At 39.7% G+C, this 12,414-nt stretch overlaps 1 protein-coding gene across 2 annotated transcripts in view; it reads right to left on the bottom strand.

Moving 5' to 3' along the window:
- The window catches only part of focad (focadhesin), a 363,839-nt gene that overhangs the window by 119,520 nt on the left and 231,905 nt on the right, over positions 1–12,414 (bottom strand). The gene's annotated exons all lie outside the window — the stretch shown is intronic.

Consider the following 12,414-nt stretch of genomic DNA (forward strand, 5'->3'; position numbering starts at 1 on the left):
AAAGAAGCAACAAAGCACACAAAAGTACGATTATTGTTTCAGATTTTCAACAAGAGATAAAATTACTAATGAATTGCAAATACCAAATAAATAAACTGCTCAAAAAATTAAAGGAATATTTTGAAAACACATCAGATCTCAATTGGAAAAAAATCATGCTGGATATCTATACTGATATGGATTGGGTAATGTGTTAGAAACGAAAGGATGACATATCATTTGATGGAAATGAAAATTATCAACCTACAGGGAGCTGAATTCAAAGACACCATAAAAATCAAAGTGAAAAATGACACGGCAGGCTAGTTTATTTTGATGAAATTTCATTGCAGTAACTCAAAATTGTACTCAGTAGTTTGAATGGCCCCCATATCCTTGTATGCATGCCTGACAACATCAGGGGCAACCTGGTGGTGTCGGATGGACCGAAACATAATGTCCCAGAGGTGTTCTATTGGAATTAGGTCTGGCGAGCGTGTGGGCCAGTCAATGGTATCAATTCCTTCATCCTCCAGGAACTGTCTGCGTACTTTCATCACATGAAGCCGGGCACTGTCATGCACCAGGAGGAACCCAGGACCCACTGCACCAGCATAGGGTCCAAGGATTTCATCCCAATACTTAATGACAGCCAAGGTGCCGTTGTCTAGCCTGTAGAGGTCTGTGCGTCACTACTATATGGGTATGCCTCCCCAGACCATCACTGACCCACCACTAAACCAGTCATACTCAACAATGTTACAGGCAGCATAACGTTCTCCACGGCTTCTCCAGACCCTTTAACGTCTGTCACATGGGCGAAGGATGAACCTGCTTTCATCAGTGAAAAGCACAGAGAGCCAGTGGAGGACCTGCTGATTCTGGTAGTCTATGGCAAATGCCAATCGAGCTCCACAGTGCCAGGCAGTGAGCACAGGGCCCATGAGAGGATGTCAGGCCCTCAGGCCACCCTCATGAAGTCTGTTTCTGATTGTTTGGTCAGTGACATTCCCACCGGTAGCCTGCTGGAGGTCATTTTGTAGGTCTCTGGCAGTGCTCACCCTGTTCCTCCTTGACCAAAGGAGCAGATACCGGTTAAGGACCTTCAACGGCCCTGTCCAGCTCGCCTAGAGTAACTGCCTGTCTCCTGGAATCTCCTCCATGTACTTGAGACTGTGCTGGGAGACACAGCAAACCTTCTGGCAATGGCATGTATTGATGTACCATCCTGGAGAAGTTGGACTACCTGTGCAACCTCTGTAGGGTCCAGGTATTGCCTACCAGTAGTGACATTGACCGTAGCCAAATACAAAACTAGTGAAAAAACAGTCAGAAAAGATGAGGTGGGAATAATGTCAGTGGCCTCCACCTGTTAAACCATTCCTGTTTTGGGGGTTGTCTCATTGTTGCCCCTCTAGTGCACCTGTTTTTAATTTAATTAACACCAAAGCAGCTGAAACTGATTTATAACCCCCTCTGCTACATACAGTAACTGACCAGATCAATATCCCAGAAGTTTCACTGACTTGATGCTATACTCTGACTAAAAAGTGTTTCTTTAATTTTTTTGAGCAGTATATATTGGAGTAATCTTAACTACCAACTAGAAAGTCTAAGCTCCATTCAGTTTGATGAAACATGAATAATAAGAATGCATACATTAGATATGTTTTCATTAACATTACGAAAAATCAGCTATGAACATCAAAAGGTCCCTGTAGCAACGCACATACTGGCCAGTCAAACTATTTTAATTATACTTCTAAAATATACATTTTTACGATGAATTCAGAAAGTATTCAGACTTCTTGAGTTCTTCACGTTTTGCTATGTTTCAGTCTTGTGCTAAAATCATCTAAATTATATTAAGAAAAGTGAAATATCACATTGACACAAGTATTCTGATCCTTTCCTATGACACTCATGTGCATCCAATTCTGTTGATCATCATTGAGGTTTATCTACACCTTGTTTGGTCTATTTATTAGGAAATACAATGCATAACACACCTCTGATACTCAAACCCACCTAATTCAATTCCGGGTTATTGGAGACCACAGCTTATCCTGGCAGCATCTAGCATGAGACATGAACAAACAATGGAGAGGACACCAGTACATCATAGGGATCACTGATCCACACACAAATTCAACATGGGACAAGTTTAGAGTCACTAATGAATGTAATCTACACATCTTTCCAGATGTGTTAGATACGCCATGAAGACACAGGATGAATAATCCCATTCTAAAAGGATAATGAATGGTTGGGGGATTCAAACCCAGGACATTAGTTTTGTGAAGCAGCAGTTCTAACCAATGCACCACTATAAACACAACTGAATGGATATTTGTAATTATGTATATTCAACATTTTTTTTATATTTACTGCATAATAACAATTGATAAAATATAGTTATTATTTATTAAACATAACACTGCTTTCTGGGGATCATTTAGTTACAAAAAATACATAACTTTCTTACATACATAAGCTGTAAAGATGCTTGAGCTTTTGCATTTCAATGGGCTTAACATACAATTCTTATACCTTACAATAACAACTGTCTTTTAAAGTGCTTTTTCTCTCTAATGAAAGAAGTATTTCCACTACTGGGTGACTTCTACTTTTCAGATATGTTTGGGAGGTAACATCACCACCACTTTCCATGACAGCAGCTATCATATTTTGATACCAGGCATTCTAATGAATATCTTTGTGTTTGAACATGGTGTTGGTTATGAACAGTTCATGACTAAGTGATTAGTAGAGAAAATGAAAATTCAGTACTTGGGTTCACATCTGGCAATCTATTGTTCAAAATCAGGCACTTCCAGTTATCTCTGCCATTCTGCACGTAAGCCCTTCAGTTAGGACAACAAAGTGGTACCCTTTTAAAGCACCAAATCCAGGATCTTTAAAAAGGCAAAGTACCCTGTATATTTGGTGCAAACATGTAAACAGTTAAAAGCACTGTTTAGGATTGGGTCCAGTTTATTGGCTGAAGTCACTGTAGTCATTAAAAAGATCATTAGTTACAATAATGCAGGAGTGGATGAGATCTGAAAGGAAATGCTAAACACACTAGAAGTGCAGGGGTGTTTTGGCTAAAACATTTCTTCAATACTGCATGAAAGGTGGATATATATATATATATATATATATATATATATATCTTGTGTATTGCACCTTTTGAGTCTGGAAAACGATATTTCGTCATACTGTGTACTGTAAGTATATTGTTAGGATGACAATAAAGCTCTACTTGACTTGACTTTGCCATGAAGCTCCAAATTGAGCTCAGGTGCATCCTGTTTCCCCGATCATCCTTGAGATGTTTCTGCAGCTTAATTGGAGTCCACCTGTGGTAAATTCAGTTGATTGGACATGATTTGGAAAGGCGCACACCTGTCTATATAAGGTCCCACAGTTGACAGTTCATGTCAGAGCACAAACCAAGCATGAAGTCAAAGGAATTATCTGTAGAGCTCCAAGACAGGATTGTCTCAAGGAACAAATCTGGGGAAGGTTACAGAAAAATTTCTGCTGCTTTGAAGGTCCCAAAGAGCACAGTGGCCTCCATCAACCGTAAGTGGAAGAAGTTCGAAAGCACAAGGACTCTTCCTAGAGCTGGCCGGCTATCTAAACTGAGCGATTGGGGGAGAAGGGCCTTAGTCAGGGGGGTCACCAAGAACCTGATGGTCACTCTGTCAGAGCTCCAGAGGTCCTCTGTGGAGAGAGTAGAATCTTCCAGAAGGACAACCATCTCTGCAGCAAACCACCAATCAGGTCTGTATGGTAGAGTGGCCAGACAGAAGCTACTCCTTAGTAAAAGGCACATGGCAGACCGCCTGGAGTTTGCCAAAAGGCACCTGAAGGACTCTCAGACCATGAGAAACAAAATTCTCTGGTCTGATGAGACAAAGATTGAACTCTTTGGTGTGAATGCCAGGCATCACGTTTGGAGGAAACCAGGCACCGCTCATCAATCTATCTATCTAACAGGCCAATACCATCCTTACAGTGAAGCATGGTGGTGTCATCCTGGATGAAAACCTGCTCCAGAGCGCTCTTGACCTCAGACTGGGGCGACGGTTCATCTTGCAGCAGGACAACGACCCTAAGCACACAGCCAAGATATCAAAGGAGTGGCTTCAGGACAACTTTGTGAATGTCCTTGAGTGGCCCAGCCAGAGCCCATATTTGAATCCGATTGAACATCTCTGGAGAAATCTTAAAATGGCTGTGCACCGACGCTTCCCATCCAGCCTGATGGAGCTTGAGAGGTGCTGCAAAGAGGAATGGGCAAAACTGGCCAAGGATAGGTCTGCCAAGCTTGTGGCATCATATTCAAAAAGAATTGAGGATGTAATTGCTGCCAAAGGTGCATCGACAAAGTATTGAGCAAAGGCTGTGAATACTCATTTTTTTATTTTAAATAAATTTGCAAAAACCTCAAGTAAACTTTTTTCATGTTGTCATTATGGGGTGTTGTGTGTACAATTCTGAGGAAAAAATTAATTTAATCCATTTTGGAATAAGGCTGTAACATAACAAAATGTGGAATAAGTGATGCGCTGTGAATAATTTCCGGATGCACTGTATTTTGGGGTACAGGACTGGAGAGTTCAACATAAATTCCAGGAACAATGAGAATTATGTCCTGGTTGAGTTAAAGCTCATCAATCCTTAATTTTGGCAAAGGTATTCTAGGTGTAAAGGTTATTTGACAGTTCATTCACTGCTGGTGTTGGATTCAGTTTCTTCAAATGGAGAAGTTCAAGTATCTCAGGGTATTGTTTATAAGTGAGGGAAGAGGTGATTATTAGAAGTCACGAAAGAATTGGTTCAGCTGCCACAGCAGGACTATTGGGCTCACTCTCCATGACAGGGTGGGAACCACATGAAAATGGTGAACGTAAGACACCAGAGTTGAACTTCTGCTTTTACTGATTGAGAAGGGCCAGCTGAGACTGTTTGGGCATTATTTTAGAATCCTCCATCACCTGTTGGCATCTCCATTGGGAATTGTCCAAGGTATGATTATCAGGGTAGACTCATGGCACACTGGAGGACTGAACTGTCATTTGGACTGAAAACATCTGGAAATTCTCCAGGAGATGTTGTTTGTTGGAAGGAATTTGTGAGGAAAGGTTGGTCAGGTCAGCCAGGTTTAATGTGTTGTTATGGCAACCCTCATCTGGGTAAGCAGAATGAAAATTAAATAAACAAAAATCTTCACCTTCCAATGATTTGCAAATTTTCTACAATATCTTCAGCATAGTGTAACTAAATAAATCAAAACACTAGAATTTTATTTTTATTTTGCCCAGATCTTTCCATGTGGACTTCAGAAGGGAACAATGCAGTTTGAAGTAAAGTATATGCAAGAGATAAAAGCAAGATTTGATAGAGGTTGTAATTAAATGCAATTACCAAAATATCTTGACAATATATGTTCTGTAATGCTTCATTCAATCAACTCAGACCTTTACAATATGAAAGCTGTTCAGTCCAAGTCTAAGTGATGTACAGATAATATGCATGATGCATATAAAAGGAAACAGCACAGCTGAAAAACAACCCAAGAAGCGGTATAGTGTTAATTCAAAACAATAAATCCATTGTAACAGGGTGAATAATCAATGAAATCATTTTATTTTGATTAATTTGGCTAAATAAAACAAAATTAAATTGACCTGCGCTTCTTTTCTTGACCTCCACTTGTCCTCAAAATATGTGGAAAGCATTATTACAGGATATCATACCAGCTCAAGATATGTTTTGAAAAACACAGCACTGGATTAATTACTCAACCTGAGAAATCCACCAGAGACCAATTAATTTATTTTAGATAAAATAGACTATAAGAGTTGCGGCTCAGAGGCAATTTTGCTCTAAGGTATAAATGAAAAGTTTAATCTAACATGCAAAATGATGTCTTGAATGTCCTTAACAGCTTATTTGCAGTCTCCAAAAATGTTTCTGGGGTAACATTAGGTGGATGGTCTAATTTATGCCATCTTTGTTTTAATAGACACCATTAGTAGAGGATAGCCTGTACATTCACCTTGAATATTTGAGAATGTCACCACTTGGCTTGACACTGGCAAGAAGCATATCATTATTTTAATCTACCCTTGGGAACAAATAAAGTATCATCAATTCATATGTCTGTTTATATACCTTTATTATCATCATTATCAGAAAAAAGTGTGTCTGGAACAAAAGAAACTTTGGAAAGTTTTTTGTCTGTTGCCAATTTCTTGGTTCTTCAGTTGTACCAGTTTGGCTTTGGAAAAAAGGTGTTTCTTTTTTTTTTTTTAATTTTATTGAATGTATTAAAACATGCCATAAAGTTAACATTGCATACAAGCAAGTCAAGTTTTATAAAAAAAAAAATAGGTTCGAAACTAATCAACTCCTACCCCTGAGAAGGATAGCTAGGCCAACAGAACTCAATTTTAACACTAGAATTCCTGAAGCCTATGAAAAAACTCGTAATTCCAGCCCATCTTAAATCCCTTCGTACCTCTCCATCAGCTTCTTTTGTTTTGTAAATGTTTCGATCAGAACAAGCAGCAAGCAGCCTGCTGTCTCATCCCCCGCCTTGACAGAGCTCAGTTCGGGCAGAAAGTTTCTCCCAGCTCAAGCCAAGGCTCCTTATCTGCATGTGAGGTTCTTGCATAGGGTAAATAATACAGTATATCGTATATAGTGTACAATGTGTGAAGACTTTAGTCCAAATATCAAATAAGCACATGCGCTTTTATTCAAGAATATAACCAAAAAAAAAAAAATCCTTGATTTGCATGTTGCTAACAATGAATTAAAATCCCAAGCTCAAATGTCAATTGACAGGAAGTTGATATGTATTCTTGAATGGTGAGTAGGTAACAACTACTGCCTTATAACTCAAAGGTACCGAGTTTGAGACCAGTCGCTCCATGCTTTAAGTAGTGAGTTGCTATTATAATTATTACTACTATAATATAATGAAAACATACATTTGATTTTAGTCTGCAGCACCCAGTGTAGGTTTTGGCTACTTGTAAAAGCGCTTGTTTTTGTATTATTCAGTTTTATTCAGTATTCAGTAGCCAAGTTTCCATCCAGTTTTTTGCGAAGTTTTGTTATCGACAAACAAAATATACGTAAAAAAAATGTGCGATATTTGCTGTCTCCAGCCTGTTTCCATCCAACTGGCTTTTTATCGATAAAATGGTGTGCGTGATGACGTCATCCCCCCCAAAACGAACTGTCGCATAAGTTTTGTTGTTTCGTGAAAAAAAATCTGCCCGTGAGCCGTTTCCATACATAATTTTGTGTATGTCGCAAATTATCTACCTTTTGTTTTCCACATTACACCCCCTCCACTAAACAAAGAAACAAAGAAATGGAGAGATTATTTAGACAGTTTTTTGAAATTTGCCAGCTTACTGTTGTTTCACAAATAATTGGAATTGTACATAATATCCGAAGACGACAGCAGAATGAAGCAGTTGCTTGTCCGATAGCCCTAGAGCTCGAAAAAAGTACCCCAGTGCGACGAAACCCACGGGTATGGGAGAGACGACGAAATAAGACCTTCTAGGAGGAGGTGGTGGAGAGACACTTTACAGAAAATCTCTGGCTGCAACATTTTAGAATGACACGCCAAGCGTTTGAGATGTTGTGTGGATTCATCAGTCCTGATGTTGCGCCAATCACAGGTTGCCATCGACCACGGTTCCAACCCAAAAGCGGATTGCCATCGCCCTTTACAAGCTGGCAACCTGCGCCGAGTATAGAGTAGTTGGAGAAACTTTCGGGGTTGGTAAAACTACCGTCCATCGATGTGTATATGCTGTGTGCACCGCTATTAAAGAAAAACTAATGCGGCGTTATATCAGACTTCCGACTGTAGCGGAGGCCAATGAAATTGCATACCGCAATTCCTTGGTGCATCTTGTGCCACAGATTTACGGTGCGCTGGATGGCACGCATGTGCCTATTCTTCCCCCGACGGAAGGCTACAGCGATTACATTAATCGCAAAGGGTGGCCATCTATTGTTCTCCAGGCCCTTGTTGATGACAGGTGCATGATACGAGACATTTGCGTTGGCACTCCTGGAAGTGCCCATGATGCAGCTGTGTTTGCAGCATCGGATCTGTACAGGTGAGCCTACCTTTCAACATCCCTTCTCTGTGCGATAACAACTGAATTAGTACTGTAACCTGCTTCCCTTAAGGTTTTTAATTAAAACTGAAATTTGAATTAATACAAAATAACGACGTTTAATCAAAAAAAAAACTAAAGTTAATATTAATGAGAGAATTTCTCATATATGCTAAAACATCTGTCATTTAATAATAAGAAAAAAAATGTTTAGATAATGAAACACACGGTTTATTAAATATTTTGACTGGCACAGTAAACTACCTTTGCGGTTTTTGTATTATTTAGACATCCTGAGAGACACCCCCAGGCTACAGTTGATGTGGAGGGAGTTCAGGTACCCCTTTTAGTAGCAGGAGACCCAGCCTATCCGCTACTGCATTGGCTCATCACGAGAAATAACGAGGCTCTTCATCAGACCATGCGAACCGCTCCGCTATTCTCGTTTTGATTGCACGTGATGAAAATGTATCATGTGACACATTTATTTGCGTTAAAGCCTTTTTTTTCCGACAAAAAATGTTTCCAATGTAGTTTTTGCGACATCTGAAGTATCGATATGGAATTTATGCGCTAAAGTTAAACGGAAAAATATTATGTCGACATGTACAACATTTTTTTTATAATTAGCATTTCCATCAGCTAAAATTTGAAGCGCTAAATATTTTTTCGCAAAAACTTCTTGGATGGAAACCTGGCTACTGACATTCATGTGGTACAACGAACTTGCCTCTCCCTCTGTAAGTTGATGGCATTAATCTCCATTCTTTTTACAAGAGCAGCGCTGTGGCTGATGCCTGCTCAGAACTATTTGTTGTACCAGCTATGAGACTGGACAAAGGCAGGACCATAGCAACAGACAGCTTCTTCATAGCTCTTTCACCGGCTAATAGACTGCTCTGCAACACAACGCAACTCAGCTTGGCACCATAAGTAAAATGGAACTTCCACTGCAGCTAAAGTCACTTCAGTATGCAAACAATTCGCCATGCTAGTGTTTAGATCTGATAGTGCTGTGCTGACGGCGTATGCGGCCAAAAAGAAGAAGCCTTTGATTTCAGTCTGTAACAGCCAGTGTAAAGTTTGGGCACATATATATTCATCTTGACAGTGTTAATTCTTACAGCTAAAGTGAGATGGAGGGTAGACCATCTATGCAAGTCTTGCTTAATTTTTTCCCTTCAGACAGCAAAATTTTGTTGATAAAGAGCTTTATGTTTACTTGTGATGTTTACCCCTAGGTATTTGAACTGATCTGCAATGATAAAAGGGAAAGTGTACAATCTAATATTGTGTGCTTGAGAGTACACTGCAAAAAGCAAACTTTTATTCAAATTGATTTTGAGACCAGAAATCTTATGAAATGTTTTTAGTGCTGTTAGGACTGCAGGGACAGCAGTTTGTGGATCTGATACATATAGTACCATATCATCTGCATAACTTTCTGTTCAAGTCCTTCTCTGATAATCCCCTTATCTCATAAGCACTTTGACAGTGAACTGCCAGTGGCTCAGTGGCAGTTGCAAAAAGCAGTGGTGTAAACGGGCATCTTTGTCTAGTATCACACTCTAGTTTGAAGTAGTCTGGCCCAACTACCTCTTCTACTGAATCTGTAAGAAATTTCTCCCCTTTTTACGTAACAAAATTAAAGATGTAAATAATTCAACTATAATAAATCCATCATCCATTTATATCCTTCCCTGTCTTCCCACTCCATCCAGCTCTTTCTCTAAGTTCTCACCAGTCACATCGGCATTTGGTAATGACCTGCTTTGTAAGATGAGGCCGACTGGACCCCATCCCTACCACACTACTTAAATCCTGCCTTCATGCCATAATCCCAACCATTACAACAATAATAAACTCATCTGTTGACAATGGCTTTGTGCTGCTCACTTTTAAAACCGCTTCTGTAACCCCAGTATTAAAAAAGTCTGCTCTTGATGCTGACAATCGTAACAATTTTCGGCCTATTTCCAATTCACATTTTCTGTCAAAAGTTCTTAAGAGTGTTGTAGCTTCCCAACTCACCAACTCCTTAACTAATAATTTGATGGAACCCTTTCAGTCTGGTTTCAGAGCACAGCATAGCTGTGAAACTACTCTGCTACTGGTAACCAATGATTTGTTGATGGCAGCAGACTCTGGACAAACCAGCATATTAATTCTGTTAAACCTCAGTGCAGCATTTTACACTATCAGAAATGACATTCTACTGTCGAGAATGGAGAACATGCTGGGTATCTCTGGCATTGCCATCCGGTGATTTAAGTCCTATCTGACTGATAGGAAAGAGTTTGTTAGTCTTGGTAATAGCAGGTCCAGTACAGCACCACTCACACAAGGAGTTCCACAGGGCCTTGTCCTCGGCCCTCTTCTCTTCTGTATTTATATACTTTCTTTGGCCATATCATTCGTAGCTATGGACTGGGTTATCATTTTTATGCAGAATATACTCAACTCTATATCAATGTTAAAAGTGGAACTTCATCAGAGCTTTCTCAGCTTACAACTTGCTTCAGTGAAATTAAAAACTGGATGGAGCAGAACTCTTAAATTTAAATTGTAACAAAACTGAACTCCTGCAAATTGGGACTAGAGTGCAACTTAATAAAATGAGCTCCTTCCCAGTCAATCTTGGCAGTGATCTCATCAGACCTGCCTCTACTGCAAAGAATCTTGGTTTCATTTTTGATTCCTCCCTTTCTTATTCCCCACACAGAAATCACACTAAGAAACTTTCTTAATTTCACCTCTGTAACATATCATGTGTTCGCTACTTCCTCTCCTTTTCTAACACTGAGAAACTTGTCCATGCTTTTATCACATCCCACATCGATTATTGTAATTCCCTATCCCTTCTAATCTAATATCACAGCTCCAGCTTATTCAAAACTCGGCTGCAACAGTCCTTACATGAACCAGCAACCGTGAGCACATCACACCCATCCTGCTTTGCCTTCCCTGGCTCCCTGTGTTCTACAGAATTGAATATAAAATTCTAATAACCTACAAAGCCTTAAATGACATTGCACCAAACTACATCAGTGACCTTCTCCATCACCACGTGCCTGTCCGCCCACTAAGGTCCTCTGATTCTGGCAATCTTGTTGTGCCCCACACTAATCAACACTCCATGGGTGACAGGGCCTTCTGCTGTATAGCGCTCATACTCTGGAATGACCTACCGAAATTAATTAGATCAGCTGATTCCATGAATTCTTTTAAAAAACAACTCAAAACTCACCTGTTCAGGAAGGCTTTTAGCTCTACATGACTCTATCACGCTTCTTTCAGTTTACCTCTCTGTCAAGATGCTTATGTAACCTCTGTGTGTGTGCTAGACCATCAATTGTATTGTCTGTTAGGCTTTTCTCTGAATTTACTATCTTACTCTTCTTTATTTATTTATCTGGTTTAGTACAATTCTATATACTGTATACCCTGCGTTCTTTCTTAAACTCTGTGAAGTGCCTCGAGTATGGGAAAGGTGCTATAAAAAATAAAATGTTTTATTATTATTATTCGGAAATAATCTTGTTAATATAAACTGAAGCTTCTTGACTGGTATATAGTAGTTTGATCCATGCACAAATGTTCAGGCCAAACCCAAATTTCTCTAATGTAGTGTTGGATTAAGCAAAGCCAAGTATTTAGGCTACCTGGTGGGTCGGGGTACAGTGAAGCCATAGATAGATAGATAGATAGATAGGTAGATAGATAGATAGATAGATGGGTTGACTCATGAACGCCAGTGACAGCCACTTTGATCCATTTGTCATAGAAGGACTGAATAACACTTTAAAACAACTGAAGCCTGGTAAAGATGATGGGATTACGACAGAGATCATACAGCACTTCGGTGATAAAACTAAATCTGTGGCGCATCATATCGCATCGCGAAGATCTGGGGCCTCATGTATAAACGGTGCGTACGCACAGAAATGTTGCGTAAGAACTTTTCCACGTTCAAATCGCGATGTATAAAACCTACACTTGGCGTAAAGCCACGCACTTTTCCACGGTACCTCATGCCTTGTCGTACGCAAGTTCTCCGCTCGGTTTTGCAAACTGGCGGCACCCAGCGTCAAAGCAATGGTACTGTTCTTGTGTGATTACTCATTATTTTCATGACGCGGCTTTATAAATACACAGAAACTAACCGCATATTGTTTATTAGTGTAATGCATCTGATTGTAATTAACTCGTAACAATATAATTGTCCAGGGAACAGCCATAGTATTCCAAATACCATAACTGCTTTAGCTTGTTACTC

Source organism: Polypterus senegalus, chromosome 7, assembly GCF_016835505.1.
Source record: "Polypterus senegalus isolate Bchr_013 chromosome 7, ASM1683550v1, whole genome shotgun sequence".
NCBI lineage: Eukaryota > Metazoa > Chordata > Cladistia > Polypteriformes > Polypteridae > Polypterus > Polypterus senegalus.